Source organism: Halichoerus grypus, chromosome 2, assembly GCF_964656455.1.
Source record: "Halichoerus grypus chromosome 2, mHalGry1.hap1.1, whole genome shotgun sequence".
NCBI lineage: Eukaryota > Metazoa > Chordata > Mammalia > Carnivora > Phocidae > Halichoerus > Halichoerus grypus.
The window spans coordinates 58,575,156-58,597,228 of record NC_135713.1 but is presented as its reverse complement, the minus strand read 5'-3'; the positions used below and the strand labels follow the sequence as shown (position 1 = coordinate 58,597,228).

At 42.8% G+C, this 22,073-nt stretch overlaps 1 protein-coding gene and 1 long non-coding RNA gene across 4 annotated transcripts in view; one reads left to right on the top strand and one right to left on the bottom strand.

The window, feature by feature from the left end:
• Window positions 1-22,073, bottom strand: part of DOCK2 (dedicator of cytokinesis 2) — a 404,152-nt gene that overhangs the window by 127,333 nt on the left and 254,746 nt on the right. The gene's annotated exons all lie outside the window — the stretch shown is intronic.
• The window catches only part of LOC144381091 (uncharacterized), a 95,547-nt gene that overhangs the window by 33,936 nt on the left and 39,538 nt on the right, over window positions 1-22,073 (top strand). Inside the window, exon 2 of the long non-coding RNA XR_013445612.1 lies at window positions 6,386-6,558. This is a non-coding gene — a long non-coding RNA (uncharacterized LOC144381091). The remainder of the gene's footprint in view (window positions 1-6,385; window positions 6,559-22,073) is intronic.

Sequence of the window (22,073 nt, the reverse complement as noted above, 5' to 3'; positions counted from 1 at the left end):
GGAGGGTCTCCACGAATGCGAATGCTCTTTAGTCTTAGTGGTGTCAAGAAGAAACTCTAAGTTGTAATAAGGATCTAAATCCTCCTAGAGTTATCTGCCAGCCATTCTCAGGGGAGACAGACCCCAGAGAGGAGGTCTAAAAGGAAAAAAAAAAAAAAAAGAACATTTGGCAGATGGGGACAGGCCAATGAGACGAGACAGCTGAGAAGTGAAGTGTTCCAAGTGAATGGAGCCCATTGGGCTGACTGAGGAGGGAGACTTCTTCCTACTGCAATCGCTCAGCTTCTGCATCAACATAGCCAATACTGCCAGCTGCTCTTAAAGCTGCTCAGAACGGGCAAGGGTGCTAGTGTTAATGATAGCTACCCAGTGCTTTTATAAACCTGTTTGCTCATGTAATCCTCTCAACCATTGCAACGCGGGTATCATTGTCCCCATCTCGCAGATGAGGAGACTGAGGCTCAGGCTGGTGAAATGCTCTCCCAAGATCACTTGGATCTAGCACTTTGTAAGGCTAGAGTTGGGATTCCATGGAGGGCTGGGGGATTCCAAAGCCCGGTTGGTCCTCACTACACATGCTTGTTTGCTCTCCCTTTCTCCAAACCTCCATATCCCCCCCCAGCCCTACTCTTAGGGTCATTGCCTGCTGCTTGTAACTGGGGCAGGACAAGGCTACTACTGCCATGCTCTATTTCTGATAATCCTTCTTGCTCAGCAGAACATGCCCTGCCTGCCTTGAAGGAACAGTCTGCTTTGCTCTAAGGTGCTGGCCATATCACTGTCCTTACCTTTCGGACACCTCTCCATGCAGGTAGAATATCAGGGAGTCAGGGCTCACCAGCTTTCTAGGCTGCATAAAATCAGGGTCCTCCGTCAAGGACTTTGGTGTGTCATTTTATCTCTGTGCCTCATTTTTCACTTAAGAGAAGCCATAGGTATGTCTTTGTTTATGTGAAAACTCCCAGAATTTAAATATTAGCATGTAATTCACAGTTTAGTATATGTGCTGCTGAAGCAAGCACTCTAGTTCACATTTTTAAAAAAGTATTTGGACCAAGAAATCATATCCATGTGCTGAATTTGGCCCACAGACCACAAGTTTAGAATCTCAATATTGCCCTGTCCATGGGGCAGGATCTGAGGATGGGACCAACCCTACAGAGAGCTGCTGCTTATCTGGAAGGAGAAATCTAATCCAGAAGTCATGGTTTTCCCCAAAAGGGAATGCACCAATGAATATTTTAAAATCTATTCATCTAATTCACATTCCTGAGGCATTCTCCAAAGCTGAAACTCAACTTCACACAGGTATATTACAGAGCAGGGACATTTGATCTGGGTGGGGGGAAGACTCTATATTACCCCCCATTTCATGGAATAGAGAAGCTTCAAGGGGCATTCAAAGCTGTGAAGGCTCTCCAGCTCATCCTGGAACATTCCTACATTTATTCTTCTTTTGGCGGGGGGGCTACTGATATTAACAACGTTTGTTGTACGTATATGATTTGCTAGGTATTTTACATATAGTGTCTCACTTAATCCTAACAATATTGTGAAGAAAGTGTTATTATCCTTGTACTTCAGCTGAGTAAGCAAACCTATACTCGGAGAGATCAGCCGTCATGGTCAATGATGGAGGAAGAGCTCACACCAGGTCTTGGGAGCATTAGAGATAGGTAAGCTTCCAGTAGGTTGATTGGTGGTTTGACTGGTTCCTGAGCCCTGTGTCTCCGTTATGTAAAGGTCAGGGACTATCTTCTTTTTCCCTGTATCCCTTACAGGGCCAAGGTCAGAGCCTGCCCACCTCATATCCTCAATGCATAAAAGCTTCAGTCAGTGGAATTGGTCCCGTCTTGGGGAAAAATTCCTCCTCCTCAGCAGAGGGAGAACTTGGGAAGGAAAATTACAGTTTCCTGTAAAATATGGAAATAGATGCTTACAAACAAGTTCAGATTTATGATAATTGCCTGATACCTCAAGACATCCCACTTGAACATCTGTGTGGTTCATGGGTGAGTGCATGAACTGTTGCTAATCAGAAATGAATTGTGCCAGCCCCACAGACCCATGTTTCTTGCATTTTTAGATTTTTCCCTCCCACCCAGTCTCCCTCTAAGTTAATTAGACCATGGGAGAGGCATGGATACTCTCCCATGGTTCAGAGTAGGCAGAAATCACTGGGGAGAGAGAATAGACCAAGGAAAATAGTGTTTTTCTTGCCTTGACAATTGATTTTTTCACTCTCTTCTCCACCACCCATACGCACACTGCCATAAATAAGATATACTACAGACTTTCTCAGGTGTCAACATCTTAATGAGCGAATCTGCTTTCTAACACCTTGGAAAAGGTCAATAAAGAAAGAAAGAAATTAAGAGACAGGCCCCACATCCGTCTCATGCGAACTTCCTCCATCCCCACGAAGAGCAGCAGTGAAATTGTTATTTTGCAACTGCAGAACAGATGTGAAGCCCAAATGATATGGTGGAGTTTTATTTTCGAGTGGAGCATATTTTTAAATTGGGAGAAAAGATAGGGCTTGACATTTATGGGCAACAGAGTCCCTGTTGCACAGCGACCCTGCTGTTAAGCATAAGCTGACACAGGCAGGCCTGGAGAAGTGGGGCTCTCTTCTGGAGGGACCTTTCCCCATCCCATCCCTCTACCTGGAGAAAGCGTGGTATGAAATGTCTGCTAGTTTCCTGTGGCCACTCTTATCCCTCCAGTCTGTTTTCCACACAATAATCAGAGTGATCTTTTCCAGCCCAAACAGAATCATGTCATGTCATGCTGAAGACTTCAGTGGTATACATAGCTCTTAAGATAAAGTCCAGAATCCTTAAGGTGGCCCAGGGTTCTGCTTGGTCTGATTCTTCCTTCCCTCATCATCATGCACCACACCCCTTGCACAGTCCATTCTAGCCCAAGGGTCTTCAAATAGCCACTTGCCCTTGCTCCACAGGGCCTTTGCACCTGCAGTGACCAATGTCTAGAACATTCTCACTCTACCTTCCCTCTGTAGCCTTCAAACCTCAGCCTCCCTTGACCTCCCAGACAAGGGCTCCTCTCCCTTTCATGTCCTCTCCCTGTACTGCATGCTTTCCCTTCAGAGCACTTCTTCAGTTTTTAATGAAAAACTCAATTGTGGGTGACCTGATTAATACCTGCCTACTCTGCTGAACCGCAAGTCCACGAGGACAGGTTCTCCATCTCTTTCTGCTCACCTCTGAATACTTAGACTAAGCATGGATCAGGGTTCCTCATCCTTAGCACTACTGATATTTGGGATTGGATAATTCTTTGTTGGAGTAAGAGGAGCTGTCTTGTGCATTATAGGATCAGCAGGAGCCTTGGCCTCTACCCACTAGATGCCAGTAGCAACTCCAAAGTTGTGAAAACCAAAAATGTTTCCAGACAATGCAAAATTTTCCCTGGGGTGCAAAATCACTCCCAGTTGAGATTCACTGGATTGGAGTCTGGCACACAGTTGGCATTTAATAAAGGCCTGCCCTCTTTCCAAAGCTGTTTTTACTTTCTTTTGAAAAGCAGGAGATCCCTTTCTAAAAATCAGTGGAAGGCTAGTACAGAAAACAGTGGAACAAGGTGCTGCCCAAGGAGAGGGATGGGGATCCTGGGACCCACCTACTCACCCCTCTTCCGACCCTCAGCAGTCCCCAGGGACAGCTTGAAAACTCTCAGGGGAATGTGGGCATATAGGTTGGGGGAGGAAAAAACAAAAGATGACTCTACCAGCTAACCTTAACCAAGTCACCTAAATGTTCAGAGCCTCCCATTTTTTTCATCTGTAAATTGGGAAATGAGGGTCTCTACCTTACAGGTTTGTGGTAAAGAATAAATAAGTTAAAGTGAGCAAAGTATCTTATTCAGTGCCTGGCACATAGGAGGAGCTAAGAACTCCTATTTTTAAATTACCTATAGGGTAACTTTTTTTTTTTCCTATTTCTTATATCCTTCAAGGAACTTACCAGAGAGCTGTTTTTGCTTACAAGAACTTTAAGCATCTTACTAATTTTATATGAAAACAAATATTTGGCATGGAGATCCCTAAAAGACCATTTATTTTTAAAACCAAAGACTTGTTTAAGGTGGCCGCTGTTCTGGGTAGCTCTGTAAATACTCCTTGAATGGACTATAAGGGGTAGGGGGACAGGTGTGCCTCTGCAGGCGTGACCTCTGTGGTTGGAGATCTACAGGCATGCAATAAAGGTTAGCCAAATGAATGAGCCTCTGGCTGTTTCAAAATGTAAAGGCTCCCAGGATCTCTGAATTTTCCTTAACCATGAGTTTTCACTATGCGCCTCCATGCCTGGAGGTGAGGTCCATGGTTATGTCCACCAACCACGACACTGTAAAGGGCAAGAGAAATTGTTCTGGAAGATGAAGAACCGAGACTAGGCTGGCAGAATGGATGAAAGGGCCTACCATTCGAGTGAGAGAAGAGAATTGCATTTCAATGTTGTCCATGACCATCAGTGACATGGTGGCAGGCCTAATGCCTACTAAGTCCCAGACCCTTGATGTCGAGGGATAACGAGGTGCAGCAGAATTGTGCCCTTGAGCCAATTAGCATCCAGTAGAGGTGCTACTGCTGGGCAAAAGTGTTACACGTAGGAGGTAAATATAAGAGAGTTTAGGAGAAGGGATAAAAGAATAATAGTAAGTACTCTTTCTTCATCTGAAAAATTAAAATAATTATAATATCTACCTCATAGGGTTGCTGTGGGTATTGAGTTGGTATAAAGAGCTTAGAACAGGGTCTGCCACATAGAAAGTACTCAGCAGCTGTTACTGTTAGCATCAGCCATTTACTGAACATTTACTGTGTGCCGAGCACAGATAAGCATGTATTATCTCATAGCCTCAGGAGGCAGACGTCCTATTATCCCCATTTTACATTTAAGGAAACCATAGATTAGGGAGATGAGAAAGATCTACCTAAGATCAGGCACCTTAGCAATGCAGATCCAGGAAGCAAACCCAAGTCTAGTTCTTAGCAAACACGTTCTTAAAGGGTCAGATTTTGGGCGGGGGGGGGTGTCAGATTTTTCTTAAAGGACCAGGGAGTACATTTTTAAGATTTGTAGGCCATAAAGTCTGTGCTGCAGCTCTTCCAACTCTTCCACTGTAGTGTGAAAGCAGCCATAAACAATATGTAGACTGATGGGCATGGCTGTGTTCCAATAAAACTTTATTGACAAAATCAGGTAGTTTGCCAGCTTCTCTAAACCACTGCCATATACAGTCTCTCAAAAGATGTCTGCCAGCTGAAGATAACAGCAAAGAGCTGTCAAGACCGATTAGGTCACAGAATGTAGGCTAATTTAGTGAGTGGGCATTGCCACATCTTAATTATTATCCTCTGATCATACATTATTCATGGGAACGATGCAGTGTTGGTGTACCAAATCTATATAGATTGGAGTGCACCCTCCTTGGAGGTTTGCATGGTCTGGGAAATGCTCTATCCTATAGTGAATAGGTAGCCAGACCGGTTTCTCCAATGATGGTGTCCAAATATTTGCTAATTCATAAAGAAAAGAAGCCCAATAATCACCACAATAAAGACCTGCTGATTCTCTTTGCCCCCTTACCAAAACACACAGAATAGATATCATTATTCATTTTGATTATCTTGCAATTGGCTCTATTTCCCTCTCTTGGCTCTTGGTCTGCTATTGACTAGCAGTGAGACCTTCAACAAGTCACTTCACCTCCTGGTGCCTCAGTTTCCTCCCCTAAAATTGCCAGGCAAGGTCAGAGCTGGGACTAGGGGGTGGCAAGCGAAGTGCCCTGAGCTTGTGTGATGCTCCTTAATGTTGCCTTTTTAAATGCTGCACTCTGGGCCCTCGCTTGCAGCACCCTGACCCCAACTCTGTTATGGAGTCACAGGCATTCCCTTCTGTGTAAAATGATGTCCAGCAGTGTTATCTTTCTTGGGTCTCTTAAAAAACATTCTGTGCTTCTTGGGTTTGATTCTGGATGTATTGTCAAGATGCAGACTCTGTTGATGTTGTTCTCTGTCTCCTGAAGGGCAGACAGGTGGTTTTGAACATTTTCAGACAACTGGGGAACTAATTTGTTCGTATTTGCAAAAATACTTAGGAAGCAGAAAAATACTTCCTTAAAGTTGTTTTTCCCCCAAGAAAAAATTCCTGCTAACCTCTTAAAGGGTATCTGACTTGGCCTTTTATTAGTAGTGTTGAGAGGCGTGAAACTGTCGCCATTTAAGGATGTAGCTGATAGAGAATGCTTTTTTCTGCGTGCTCTGCTGAGTAAATGTCATTCCTAATTATTATTTATCTGCAGGACTTTTGAGTTATAATGTCGCGCTCTACCAGAAATGTCTGATTTTTTATATTTTTAGAGAACCCGTTTTTCTCCTATGAAGTCAGTGTACTGTGCACAATTTGACAAGTTTTAAGACATAACATAGCGGTTGGAACTCTAAGCGAAATAACCCAGTAATGAAGGATGACTTCCGCGCAACTGCGATGTTCATCACTGCTCTGCTATGAAGACCATTTCACTGCTAAGTAGGTAGGACATGATAAAGCGCTGACTTCTCAACTAGCGTACATTAGCATTCGCTTCTTAATGTGGTCTCCCAAACCTTGACCTGATCTTCGAATGGCTGCCGTCCAAAGGTGCTAGTGGTTTTAGAATCTACACGTCTCTGCTTAGTTGCCTTTCCGGATGTCAGACCTTGGTGACTGAGCACAAATGAAGGGAAAGAGAGCTAGACCAATCTAGTCACCTATGATGGCTCAGTAGGATCAGAAGGACCTGCTGACATTCAGTTTCCCTACACCAGCATGTGAGTTGAGATCTTCTTTGCTGATTTTAAATTTTGACCTAATAATGTGCAGGAGAGAGGATGTCTACTGTGACTCACAGAATTTGTACGTCGCCTCTTGTAGGCAACGTACACATTCACTCAGAGATGGCAACAGTATGTTGAACCACAGACCGTCCTTATACACTGCGGCTCCCTCCAATTACGAGGGCTCTGCACAGCGCAGGCCAGTCCCGTAAACTCTGCCAAGTTGTCCTGACCGCTGCTTAGCTGCCCGCCTGATGGACTCCCTCTCCAGTGCTCTTTCTATTAATTATCAGAACTTCCCGAGATTAAACTCCCTGATTTAGGCCAGTATATTGGTGGCTAAGATTCACATTAGCTTACTCCTGCCTAGCACTGTCCCTTCACAAACCACTTAACTTTATTTTTTTTAATCAGAGTTAATATTAAGGCTAGATGGTTAAAGTTGTTTTGACAACATTGTATTTTATTTGCCTATTTGCAGGCGATGATAAAATTAACATTATCACATAGATAATAATGGAACTACTAATGATAATACACGATAACTAACATCCATCGAGTCATAAGCCTGTGAGTGACACTGTACTAACACCTTGCATACACTATCCCACTGAATACTCATTAGTGCATGGTAGGGTGGATCTCGGCACTAGCCGCATTCCAGAAATGAGAGAGGCAAGGCTTAGCAAGGTGAAGTGTCTTGCCCAAGGTCAGGCAGCCCGGAAATAAAGAGCAGGATTTAGATCTAGGTCTGCTACAACCTAATGTGTGCAGTTAGGTTGGGAGAAATATGGATACTGACAAGCGTTGCATCCCTTGCATACATTCCCTTCCTGTGTGGCAAGTGCTGTGGTAGGCACTGGATACCCTGCCCTTAAGGATTTGTTCAGTGAGCACGAGGATAGGTACATCAGTGGGGACAACCCAGGGTGGCATCAGCTAGGATCCACTTCAGGGACAAGTACCAGAGTACTTAGAAGGAAAATGTAAATCAGACCAGATCAAGGGCATCTTCCCAAGGAAAGAATGTGGAGGGAACTTGTCCCAAGGGATTGACAATTCTATTCCATGTCTACTAAATGAAGAATAAGGGAAGTGACACAGGCCCTGTTCTGGTTCCTGCCACCCCACACCTGGCACCTACTTGGCCCCCTGCCTCCGCAGTTCTCAACCTCAGGGACACCCCACAGATGTGAGGTGAGCTACGAAGCAAATACAGATCCATGCACGGCACAAGCAAAGGAAAGATTAGCACTCTCTGCCTAGAATGGTTCAGCCTAACATTAGCCACAGACTCTGGTCAAGCTGAGCAAGGAAGAAGGCGAAAAAGCAGGCAAGGTCCCTGAGTCAGCACCATTAGAGATGACACCAGAAGTATGGTCAGGAATTGTGGGTACTCCCTGGAGTACACTTTGTTCATTCTTCTCGGTGATTACACCAAGTCTGGACTCCAGCCACCCCCATCAATTCCCTGCCTCATAAATCTGCATGTTGAAGGAAATCCAAGACAGGAATGCAAAGGATGGCGAAAGCGTGGAAGCTGGGGAAGTGGGTGGTTGACCCCAGAACCTTTTGAAGGCTGCTGTGCACAGGTACTCTCCTAGTGTGGTCACATTTCCAGAACAGAGGCCAGCAGAGGCCCCTTGACATCCATGTGTTGCCCCTTCTCATCAGGAAGAAGATTGAACTGAAGAAAAGGGAATGAGTTGGACTAGAGATGCATTGTTTCTAAAAGCTGGACAAACGAGCAGACTGCTTCCCCAGCTAAATGTGATATCAATATTAAAATAAAACAAAGTACTGAATTCATTTATGCTGACTCTTGATGCTCCAGATAATGACTAATTTACCAGAACAGGGACAGTTGACCTCCAGAACTGGCTCACAACCTTTGCCTGCACATTAGAATTACCTGGGGATGCCCAGGCTGCAACACAAGCTAATGAAATGGGACTGTTGCAAGTAGGGTCCAGGTGTCAATATTTGCACAGCTCCCAGGTGATTCCAATGTGTAGCCAAGGTTGAGAGCCACCATCCTACAGGCTAACCTGCCACACTCCAATAGAGGAAGCTATTAGTAAACAGAACTTGATTTCCATGGTGATGTGAAGCTCCGCTCCTCTCCCTTTCACAACACACTAAGAGGTGAATTATTTAGTTTCCTTGTCCCTATTCCCACTGTGTTTCAGGTGATGGGGCCTCAAGTGATGGGGAATCTCCCTTATTTAATGACTGGAGGCTAGACTGGGAGCTTGATGTAATCTTGCCTGTAAACACCTGCTGGAGAAACCATTTCTTCGCAGAGAATGGCAGGCAGATGCGGAGTGTGAGGAACAGTTAGGTTGTGGTAGTGGGGGCAAGCGGGAGACTTTTCTGTGAGAATTGCTATAGTTTGAGTAGGCAGCATTGATACTAGAATATTCTGGTAATCTTTCTTGGGATTTGGTTCCTGGGAAATTATGATATCAGATCTCTTCTTTAAAAAAAAAAAAAGAAAAGGAAACCGCTGTTTATTTTTAAACACTGCATTTGTGAGTGTTTGTGTATTTATAGGAAAATATCAACAAGGATACACATTTCACTTTTAATATTAGTCACTTTTGGAGGTTGAAATTTAGGGAATAGTGAAAGGGACTTGGGTTTTTCTATGTAACACTTGTTTACAATGTCTGGATTATTGAAAACAAGAAGTCTATAAATATTGGCTCAGTGGGCCAGCCTGGCTCTCACCCAGAGGTCGGTTCCACATGTCCTAGATCTAATCCCCCGCCCACCTCCCCAGAAAACACCTACAGCAAGAGCCTCAGTGAGTCATGCACATCTTCGCTGAGGGCTTCATGAGGAGGCTCAGGAGTGTATCACATCGACCAAGAGCTCTCCAGCACCTTCCCTGTCACTTTCCCCTTACATTTCCCCATGTGGTAGCTGCTATCTCTCCCCCCCACTGATCTCCCTACTGCAAGCCCCCTCCCTGCACCTTCTCTTTCCATTCCTCAACCCCTCTGCAGCCCAGCTCATTCCAACCATTTTCCCGCCTCCTCCATCCCCTACCCCCAGGATCTTCATGCTATGTCCTCCCCACTTCATAGAATAAGGGATCTACCCTCCTCACTCTGTGTGTGTGTGTGTGTGTGTGCACATGCGCACACATGCGTGCACGCAGTGTGTAGGTGATCTTAAAGATCACATGCTGGTCGTTGATATTGAATTGGTTTCTATCACCTCCATCCTATCTCCTTGTCCTATTTTATCTTTCTACAGAGCACTAATCACCCTCAGATGGTATGTCATTTGTTTATGGCATCTGTGTCCATCTCCCCACTAAAATATAAGCACCATGCAGTCAGGACTCTGCTCACTGCTATAGCCCTAGTACCTAGAGTAGTTCCTGGCATGCAGTAGGCTCTCAGAGCTATTTGTGAGTATATGAATAAATGAATCACATTTTCTCTGACACACAGTGATGAAAGAGGAGCAAAGAAAAGGGCTGGCAGGAGGGAAGTGATCAAAGCAGAGGTTCCTTGGAGGAAGGTTTCACACTGTTTCTGTGTCTGGCTGGGAACTGCCTCCTGGATTTCTTGGCTATGTCTACTAGAACCATACCACATGTAAGCCACTATACCAGAAACTTCACATTCCTCCTTTTAACCCTCACTGCCACCCTACAAGGTGGTATTAGCCTAGTTTCACGGATGAGGAAACAGGCTCAGAGATCTTTTGTCCCTTTACTAGTCAAACAGCTAGAAATAGTGACAGAAATGGGATTAAAATTCCAGTTGGTCTGATCCCAAATCACTTTCCATGAAACTATATTATCTCACAAAATAACCAAATCTCATTTTATATGCCAGGGCTTAGTACACTTGGATAGGTGGGAAGGGTTTCTTCAAAGAAACCTGAAGTTTTAAGTAACCGAGAAATTATTCAATTGCTGAGTGACAGCCACATCAAGACAAGCCCCTCGGAATGGCTCTGGTGTTGGTGTCCTTTCCATGGACCCACTGTGGATAGCAAGGCATTTTGTTGATGGCTTTTGTTAGCAAAGGGCTGATTTGAGCCGAGCCATCCTCTAGGCGTTCATTGGGAAGCACATGTATTTTTGACATGGCTTCCCAAGGCTAGGCTCTGTACAAAGGAATCCGTGATGGAAAGCATCCCATACAAGGCTTAATCCTGAGATCAAGGATGTCAGTAGCACAGTGACTTCACCAAATGAGCTGACCAGCCAAAGACATTTTATATTTTCCAGGAGGAAAATGAGCTTGCACGAATTCACTTTTCCCAGCATGTGTGCTCTCCTCTCTCTGGTGAGTGCACACCATGGCTGTGTGGGGACATGTCATGTCATGAGGGAAGCCCACCCATGAAATTGATGATGATGTTCTCTCCTTTGTTGTTGGTTTTTAAAAAATACTTATTTATATAGCTTAAATGTTGCAAATGCGGGAAGAAAACCAAATGCAAACCTTGATGAATTGCAGAGAGCATGAGAAAAGAAACCAAGAGAAAAAGTTGCTCAGAATCTAGAGAGGCTCACACATAAAGTGCTTTCCGCCTGTCACTCTAGGGTGAAGAAGATGTAGATTTCAGAGAGAGAAACAACCCTTCTTGAAATTAATAATTCAAGGCAGAATCACAAAACTTAATTGCTCCCTGTCAGCCACAACTCATCCTTGTCTTCCGTTATTTTGCACAAATTGATTTGGCAGCATTAAATAGCCACCATGTTCATTTTTAAAGGACTTTCTTGTTATCTATAGCCTATTAATATGTTCATTCTTCACCCCTCGTAAGTAATTCTGGGCAGATTTTTACTCATTTGGAGCGAGTGAAGCTCTCGTTTGATGGGAGGAGGGAAATTGTCCAAGATGAAATGTCATCCTGGAGGACACACATCACCACCCCAAGAGGCTCTGAGGCCCCTCAAACTCAGACAGGCAGCCCAGAGGTGGGTGTGTAAGGAAGGAAGCAAAGCTAGGGTGTCCTCTGAAGCTGTGCTTTAACCACTACTCCTATGCGGCTATATCATTTAAATTAATTGAAATTTGTCAATTTGTTTGTCAGCCACATTAGCCCCCTTTGAAGTGCTCATAGACACTCATGGCTATGAGTGGCCACCACACTGGTACCACAAAACATGATTTCTGTCATTGCAGAAGGTTTTATTGGAAAGCACTGGTTCCAAGCTTTCCTCTTCCAATAGGGTGACTTCTTACTACCTTACTCATCTCATGACATGATAAGCTAGGTATTCTGCATACAATTCACCATAATCCACTTAGGAAAATCCAGATGTGAAAAGCTATGGACTTTGTGTCTGTTCTTACCCATATAGGATAGTCTGGTTGGTGTCAGTAGGACAAGGGATGGGGAATGTTTATCATGTGGCCAAGGATGGATGTGACAGAGAGTGGAGAATACTGGTCCTTGGGGGTCTGGCTTAAATATGTTGTATGTAGTGAGCTTGAGGACATCTTTAACCCCTGCTGTGCCTAAGTGCCATTTGCATACACACGGCAGGTGGCCTCTGAGCCTGCGTAGGCTTATTACATAGATACTGCGATTTACTTTTCAAGGCAGAGCATGGCAGAATTTTAGTGTACTGGGCCAGTTGCAGGTTCAAGTTGACCTTGAGCATTCCATTCACTCTTCTCAGGGCACAAAGATAAAAAGAATGCATAGATACCCCCTCATCCTATGTGTTTGGCCTTTAGCCTATCACCAAGCAAGCCTTGGCATAATTAATAGTGCAGTTATCTGCCAATTATTCCACTATTCAAGCAGCACTAGAAGTACCTGGGGCATAGAGTGAGCATCATGTGCACAATTAATAATTTTCATCACTCAATTACTTGTGTAGTATTTAACCTAATAGCATTACATGTGCATTATTGGGCTTTGATTGCTGTTTTCTTCCATCCACCCACTCTTGTATAGCTGTTCTCTATGAAGTTGTCATGATTTGTTGACAAATCATGTTTTTGTTTTTTTTTTTCTAATTTCTTACACTTTTCAACAGTTTGCATGTATCTGGGCCTCTCCTTTTCTAAAGCTTTTCTCTCCTTTGGCCTCCATGACACTGTCCTTTCCACAGCATCATGGCCTCTCTTTTAGGTAGACCATGCTTCATGTCGCTCACTAGTTTTGTCCTTCTGCCCAGTAAAAATTACCCTCATAACTTGGATCACTCTGAGCAGCACATACTGATGGCAAGGAGCTAAAACTGTGCTCTGGTGGAACTGAGGCTGGGGCACTTGACTGGCCACATGAGAACAGTGGAGCATTCCAGGGCAGGGCAGGGCACACTTAGACCCAGTTCATCCAAGTGGAGAGTGGGTGTCCCTGGCCAGCAGCACTGCCACTGGTCAGTGCCACTGGTTAGAGGAATCAGGTTTTTTTCACCTTAGGATGCAGGAAGTAGAGACCAGTCTCCTACAAGATGGTATAGGAGAAGGATCACAAGAATGAGCCTGCCTACCTGGGATCACTAGGTATAAGATCTGTGGCAGCAAGACTAACCATAGACCCTATCTGCTGGTAGACTGAGGATGTTGCCTATCAGTTTGGCCTTGGGCAGGGCAAGTCAGTGAGGTGGCTGGCCCTGAGTTTTCAGGAGGGAAGAGTTGGCTAGGAGGGCCTAGAGAAATTCCAGGTAGACAGCATCATATTCCTGCCTCTTCTTCCTCTACATTTGTACCCTCTATACCACCCACCTTTGAAAGTCTTAGGGATCTGTGAATTCCCACAGCCACTGAAACCCATGGAAGATTCCTGCTGGCCATACCATCTCATCATCTGAAATCAACTAAAGACTTTTTCCTCCATATTTCATGCCCTGATCATAGGGGAGTGTACTTTGTTATTATCCTTGATTCCTTTCTCTCTTGAACCCCAGAATTAGTTGGTTACCAAATTCTGACAATTCTATTAAACATCTTTCTGATAGGCTCCTCATGGCCTTAGAGTAATGGTTCTCAAAGTCTGGTCTCTAGACCAGCAGCATCAGCACCACCTGGGAATGTGTTATAAATGCAAATTCTCAGCTCTCACCTACAGATTCAGAAACTCTAGAGATGGGTCCCAGACATCTATGTTTAATAAGCCCTCCAGGTGGTTCTGATTCACGCTCAAGTTTAAGAACTACTACCTTGCATCAGAATTCAAACTCCTTACAGTGGCCCCCCAAGGCTATAGATGATCTGGCCCCTCCTAATTCTCCAAACTCATTTGAAGCTGCTTTGCCTCCTCATGACTCCAGCCACAGTGGCCTTCCTTCAGTCCTGGAAGGGCCCAAGATCTTCCCACTTCAAGCCTCTGTAAATGCCACATCCTCCAGCTGTAATGCTCTAATGTTCTTTCCTCTTCTTCCCACTTTTCACATTGCAAGCTCATCTCATCTTCAAATTCTTAGCATCAATGTCATAGAGGTTATGCTTGGCTAACCTACCTAAAGTGCCTGCCTCCTCACATCTGCCCTAACCTTTAGGTCTTCCCTATCTCTGTTCCTTGATTGTTTTGTATTACAATTTACAACTGTTCTTCTGTTTACTGACATTTTTTGAAGAAGAAGAACTGTAGACATGAGGACATTACCTGTCTTATTCATCCTTGTGTTTCCAGTATGGTGCCTGAGACACAGTGAAAGCTCAGTAAATAACCAGTTGAATGAATGCATCTAGTCTGCCTTCACCTCTACTTACAGAGCTATAAACTTTGGAGGCCTTGGTTTGTTTATCTTCAAATGATCCTCGTAGTCCCCTCCAGCTCTATGCTATGGTATGATGGGTGACATACTATATAATATGATGCAGCAAGCATTTTGTGCTCTGATTAGATCTTAGTCCACCCTAACTTGGCCAGACTTTGAGCCAGGTCACTGCTCCCAACTTGCAGCCTTATGCAGCCATCAGATTCATCTTCCCTCAGTCATCATTTTCATCATGCCCTCTTTGGATTCGGCCATCAAAACTCTTCAAAACCAACAAAACTGATAGATTAAAGCAAACCATTACCATTCTGAGGCTCACACAATTAGGAAAAAGGGCCCATTTGTTAACAGCAATGCCAAGGCTTGGATGGTGGTTCAAAAAAAGTAGAAGGTAGGAGGCTCATTTTGCAGATGCTCAACATAAGTAAGAAAAATGCTCCTCTAAGTAAAGCTCCTTCCTTTTAACAGCAAGGGAGGAGCAAGGTGTTGAGACAAGGTCTGCATGTAGGTTGTGAGAAACCTTGAGATGAGAAGTCTCCCTGTGGTCCCCCATTGGTCCTTGATCTGTAGCTGTAGGGACTCTTGGTCCTGGATCCCGTTGGCCTCACTGGCTTTCCAGACCCATGTTTTCTCAAAGTATCCCACTTGATACCTTTTGCCAAGCAATGGGTCCAAAAACCTAGGCCGATGACACCCTGCCAAGGCATGCAAGCCATGTTATGGGTTCCTAGACACATGATTACACTCACAAAGTACCTTTAGGCACTTCATAGTTTGTCTCTGTGGAAATAGGAGACCTAAACTAGGGCCTACTAGCAGGGGACACCTCTTCCTCAGGGAACCAGAACTTGCTAAGTTCCAGGAATAATGACAACAACCATAGATAATATTTATGGAGGACTTACTCTATTGGTCTGGCACCCTGTGAAGTACTTTACACTAATGATTTCTTTTAATCTTCCCAACACAATCCTATAAAGCAGGTGCAATTGTTATTCTGCTTTACAGATGAAGAAGCTGGAGTACAGAAGTCCCCATGGGTCACATAGCCAGTCAATGGTAGGGCTGGGATTCCACCCAGGACAGCACTCTGACCACCCATTGCAGCATCCCCATCACCCTTCCCACGAGGCAGTTTTGACTTGCTACTTTATAGATAAGGAAACTGAGGTTCAGCTCAGGCTGCCTGCCATACCAGGTCCTCAACTCCCTACTATAAAGTCCATCTTGCCCCTCTTTACTTATATGTTGAACTTTTTGAACTTCCATTAGAAGAACAGATGGGTGGAGAAAGAGGAGGGTAGTGGAGAGAAAACATCACAGAGAAAAAAATCTACGGGAAAAAGGAGAGAGAAAGAGCAATGTCTAATGTTATAGGTGGTTAAGTACTTGGGGAAAACAGTTCAAGACACTACTGAGGGCTGCCTGATAAGATGGAAGCCTTTGAAGGGAAGACTGAAAAGGAGAATTGTGCCTGGGCACAGACTATTCACTGTCAGTTCTAGGGGTTTCTGGAGGACATAGTTACTAGTGAAGCCCCAAACTGAGGAACTGTAACTTGGCCTTCAACAATATGTCTACCTACCCAAGTGACAGGCCAAAGAGAATTGCAGAATCCTCCATACTGATAAAAAGGAAAAAAAAAAAAAAAAGATCACAAAAGATGGTTTTATTAATTATTTAGTTTTTAGCCATCCTTTGAGAGAAGTAACTTGGATCCACTAAAAGACACAGAGGAGGCTCTCCATTTTTTAAGCAGAATGGAGTTCCTAATAGGAAGTCTCAGTCCCTTCAGATGAAGAACATGATTGAATGGAGCCAAAGAGATGAAATGGGTGTTCACTGAGAGTCTAAATTACTGTCCAGGAAGTGGCTTAAAGATCATCAAGATTTTCAGGTCCTAATTCTTTTTGGGAAAATAATGAATGAGAAAAACCTGCCCTACTTGAGAGAGCAAACAGGGAAATCTGACTTGCCAATGACATGGCTGCAGGAAACAAAAAAATGGGTTACTGGATGTCAAGAAACCGACAAGGCAGAGGTTGGGCTTTAGGGGAGAAAAGGTAAGAGACAAAGAAGATGGGGGCAAAGAATTCCTATTAATATTAAAACTACTCCCTGCCCAAAACCTGATATCTTCTATGCCTGACCTCATTTTTTACTGGCCCAGGGCCACAGGGCCAGAACTCATTTGTGTGGATGATATAATTCTCACTCCTGGTACAGACTCATCAGACGGCTGTGGCCCACTGGGACCTTCTGGACACCATGTAGGGAGCAACATAGTGGGACGGTGCAGGTGCCTCTGCCTCTGAATTCAAGGGGGCACAGCAGGGCAGGAGGAAGGTGAGGGATGGCAGGAGGAGGCAAGGGGGTGGGGTCAGCTAATTACCAATTACGCCCTTTGCAAACACAACAGCTTCACCTGAATGATAGATGTTATTACTCTAGCTCCGTTTTGCCAACTGTGATGTTTCTACTTGCAAATTTAGAGAATTCTCCAAGGGAGCAGCAGATTGCTTATCCCACAAAACTTCCACCCTAGCTCACATCCTGACTGGCTAAGGGCTGCAGGATAAAATTCTTCCTGGCAAACTTTCCAAAACACAAGTTCTGTAACATCTATGCAAATAACCAAGAATGGAAACTTTTAAAAACATGTCATAAGTGTCTTTACCTAAACAGAGTCATTTACACTTTATAGCACTTTTAAACTTATAAAGCACGTGCACATTCTGTGTCTCACTCAGTCTTCCTAGCCTTCTGTGAATTAGTATTATTCCCCATTTATCAGATGAGAAACCAGAGACTCAAAATAGTGCAGATATGCTCAAGATCACAAAGGAACATGCAAAAAGGAATGAATAGGGGAAAAGTACAAGCTTAAGTCAAAATTTCCCTTGTATGTGTGTGTGCACATGTGTGTTTGCCAATATATCACTTCCAGCACCTAGTATAAAGGGGGCAACTCTATAATGGAATAATTGTTTTCAGTAGATATCCTTTTGTAATTATGAAAGTAACACATAAATGCTGTACAAAATTTAGAAATGATATGAAAGTATGAATAAAAAAGCAAAAACTTTCCATATAAGATTAACACCTAGACAACCTCATGTTTAGAACAAAACAAAAAATTTCTCAATCTGAATCACCCTCAGCCTGATTCTTCTATCCAATCCCACATTTGCATAAATAGAGGAAAGGAGAAGGAGCCAGAGAGCCTGTGTGCAAATCGTAGTTCAAAGAGGTGGTGTCCTCAGGTGAGTGATTTAGCCTCTCTGATCTTAGTTTCTTTTGTAAAATAGAGTAAAATTATATCTGCAAAGTAGGACTGATAAGAGAAATCCACAACTTGGTATTTACAAAGTACTTAGAAACCTATGATGGTAAGCACTGTATAGGAATTTGTTAAATACCTCAACACAAATTCAAAGCTGCTTTTCAAATGATTCTCCAAATGATAAATTCTCCAGAATTTATCAGATACTCAAAAGAGATACGTTAGAGCCCATCAAACAGCTCTATTTGAGGCACTCTGGGGAATGAGATGATACAATTTAAGGGAGATACAGTGGGTTAGGTTCTGGCTTTAGCTCTGCTATGTATTAGCTGTGTGACCATACACAAATTGCTTAACCTGTCTGAGAACTGTAAGTCTGTAAATTGAAATAGCTCGATCACTCTTGGAAGTAACGTAGGTGAAACTCTAGAAACTGAAAAATCCTCAATTATTAAGGGTGTTTTTCTCATTGCTATTATTATTATTATAAAGTTAACAGCCAATATCTACCTAATTGAGATAATTAAATGTATTAGGCCTGCTTCAGATACAACAGCAAGGGCATTATGAAAGCTCTAACCTGGCCAGGCAAACTGATTCTAGATCGTTCAGCTAATGGCTTCAGTTTATTGACATTATTTTTATTCATTAACATTATTTCTTGGTTTTCCAGTGAACATTACCATGGTTCCACATGCATAAATTAGGGCTCATCTTCTTTGAGGCTTTACCTCTTCATCCACAAAGTGAGAGAACTCACTCTTTGGATGCAATAAATACCTTAGGCTATGCAGATGTTCTCTTGGAATTCTTTCTGAGAAGCTTCTTCCAAAAGTTGCACCCCAGCTATGCAAATGCCGAAGAGTGACATTACTGCAATTTGTGTTAACATTCTTTCTCAAAGGTGAACTGACATGAAAGTTGAAGAAATGCATGAACTGAATAGAAAGGCCATTTGGGTTATGACAATGCTCTTGAGTAATATTTGTCCAATCCCAGCAAGTCATGGTATTCTGATAGACACAGAAAAATTCTAACCTCCAACCTGTGACAATTTTTTTTTTTAAGATCATCTCTCCATTCTCAAGGGGCCACCATAGTATTATGTTCCTTGCTGCAAAGGGACAAAATATTGGGGTTGTGTACTATTCAATTGAGGAACTTAAAAGTTCAGTTAAGATCTTGGGAAAAGATTGTCATTAATGCTGTTTATAACCTGTTCTGGACAGTGGGCCCTAATCGTCAACAAAAGCAATTATCTCCTTATACTCCGTGGTCATAATCCCATCTCTAGAGGCAGCTTCTCCTGAGCACTTACTCTCCACAGGGGCTATGTGCTGGCTCTGATGAAATAAGTTTGGGAAACACGGGGTTAAACAAAGTTAAACAGACATCTTTACTGAGGCAGGAATTCTCAGAGCTTTTAAGGTACATGGTAAATTCCTAGCAGAGGAATAAAAGATGCAGAGGTTCCCTCATAAATTTGACCACAGAACTGTTCATCTGTGGGCCTGGATTTCCATGGAATGTGTTTGGTTTAGTTTGACTCATCTTTAAAAATATCGTAACAGTTTTCAATTTCTCAAAAGCCCAAGCTCATTTTTCTGGATAGCCTCTCAAAACTTTGTGTTAAGAAAGAAAGAAAAAAAAAAAATATATATATATATATATATATTTATATGTATATATATATAAAGATCATGTGGTGTTAGAGTAGCTGGTTAACTCAGTTGGTTAGAATGTGCGGCTAATAACTCCAAGATTATGCAGCGTTTCTTGTTAGGAAATGATGATCTTGAGTGTTATAATCCAAAATCCACATCAGGAGCAATATGGATTTAATTCAAATCACAAATACAATTTCCTGGGTGCTTTTCCTGTCCCAGACACTTTTCTAGGTTTTCACTGCATTCGTACTCATTGACCATTACCCGACATGCTTTTCCCTCATGGCAGTAAGACACTGGCATTAGGACTCTTTCTTAAATATTTGTAGAAGGAATTGAAAAATAACTAAGAGAGATAAATAGTATACTTGCAAAGGTAATTGAGAAAGTGTTTCTAAGGACTCAGTGAAGACCTAACAAATTGAATCTTAGTTCATTTAGCAAACTGTTTAACTATATATTTTGACAATAAGAGCTGCCAATCTCTAGGAAAACAACTTTCTGCTATTGGGCTTGGAGGAGTTCCAGGTGTCCTTGGATGGAGGTCAGAAAGCTGAGAAGAACCTTCTGCATAGATCATGGTAAGTTCAGTCATTCAGCTCCTGGGCTTTCCTGTAAGTCCAAAGGAAGGGCCAAATTCCAGCTATAAATCAAGTCTGGGGAAGCAAAAGAGCACAAAGGTGATGTGCTCTCAAGGGTTATGCTGTCCATCACCTGCCATTGGGGCTGTGCTATCACCTTTTATGACATCAGTGGAATGCTTCAGCTGAGTTACGACTACGTTCTCTTACCAAACTCACCAGTTACTGCCAGTTACTCAGTAAGTGAGCTCGCCAAGTGGTAGGAATGGTGAGATATGGGGTGGCATTCATCTCCCAAGTAGGAGGGCCAGCCAATAAACTGTTGAGCCAAGAGAGAAGGGAGGAGGGGGAGAAGAATCACCTGATAAACTTTACTCAAACCCACCCAGTTTCTGGAATTATATTAATGACTCCCAGAGAAAGTGTTTCCACCCCATCCCCTTGGCATTTCTAAAATCAAAGTATGCAAATAAGTCCCCACACAGCTAATTGCATATAATTATGTCTTACATAATATTATATTTTATTGTATTACATTATATTTTGTACAGTCATAATAAATACACAATCATTATTATGGTGAATGGGTGGTGGTGAGGAGCTGAGAGGCTCTGAAATCAGACTGCCTGGATTCAAACCCATCTCTGTCTCCTACTGTGTGACCTTCACCAAGTTCCTAAATTTTGAGAAGCCAATCTTTTTCTCAGTGTTCATCTAATCAATGGAGATAAAAATAGTCTCTATCTTATAAAGTTGCTCTGTGGACTTAACGGCATAATTCATATAAAGTGCTGGATTCTAAATCTAAAAACATTGATGACAATTATTACCAGGATATATATTAATATTAACAAAGTATAGTCATTTAGTGTAATTTCCAGAAAATTAGGAAGACAAAAAAAAAAAAGTTCAATAAAACCTTTTCTACTAATACTAACCTACTGGTCAAATTTAACTTCAGGTCTTGATCTCTGTTAACATGTAAACACTCCTTTGAGGTCCGCTGGCATGGAAGATGGATCTCTATCCCTTCACTTTCAGTCTGGATGTATCTTTAGGTTCAAAATGAGTCCCTTGTAGACAGCGTATGGATGGGTCCTGTCTTTTTATCCAATCTTCAACCCTGTGCTGTTTTATGGGAGCATTTAGGCCGTTCACATTGAGAGTGATTATTGAAAGATATGAATTAGTTGTCATCATGTTGCCTGTGAAGACCTTGTTTTTATAGATGTCCCTGTAAATTTCTTTTCTATATCACTTGTTAAAATGTCTATGCTACCCAGAACAATCTATACCTTCAACGCCATCCTGATCAAAATTCCAATGACATTTTTCAAAGTGCAGGAACAAACAATCCTAAAATTTGAATGGAATCAGAAAAGACCCCGAATCGCCAAGGAAATGCTGAAAAAGATCACAAAGCAGTGATCACCAAAACAGCACGGTACTGGCACAAAAACATACATATAGACCAATAGCCCAGATATGGACCCTCAATTCTATGGTCAAATAATCTTTGACAAAGCAGGAAAAAACATGCAATGGAAAAAAGACAATCTCTTCAATAAATGGTGCTGGGAAAATTGGACAGCCACAAGCAGAAGAGTGAAACTCGACCATTCTCTAACACCATACACAAAGATAAACTCAAAATGGATGAAAGACCTCAATGTGAGACAGGAATCCACCAAAATCCTAGAGGAGAACATAGGCAGTAACCTCTTTGACATTGGCCACAGCAACTTCTTTCAAGATACATCTCCAAAGGCTAGTGAAACAAAAGCAAAATGAACTTTTGGGACTTCGTCAAGATAAAAAGCTTCTGCACAGCAAAGGAAACAGTCAACAAAACAAAGAGGCAACCCACAGAATGGGAGAAGATATTTGCAAATGACACTACAGGTAAAGGGCTGGTATCCAAGATCTACAAAGAACTTCTCAAACTCAACACCCAAAAACCAAATATTCCAGTCAAAAAATGGGCAGAAGACAT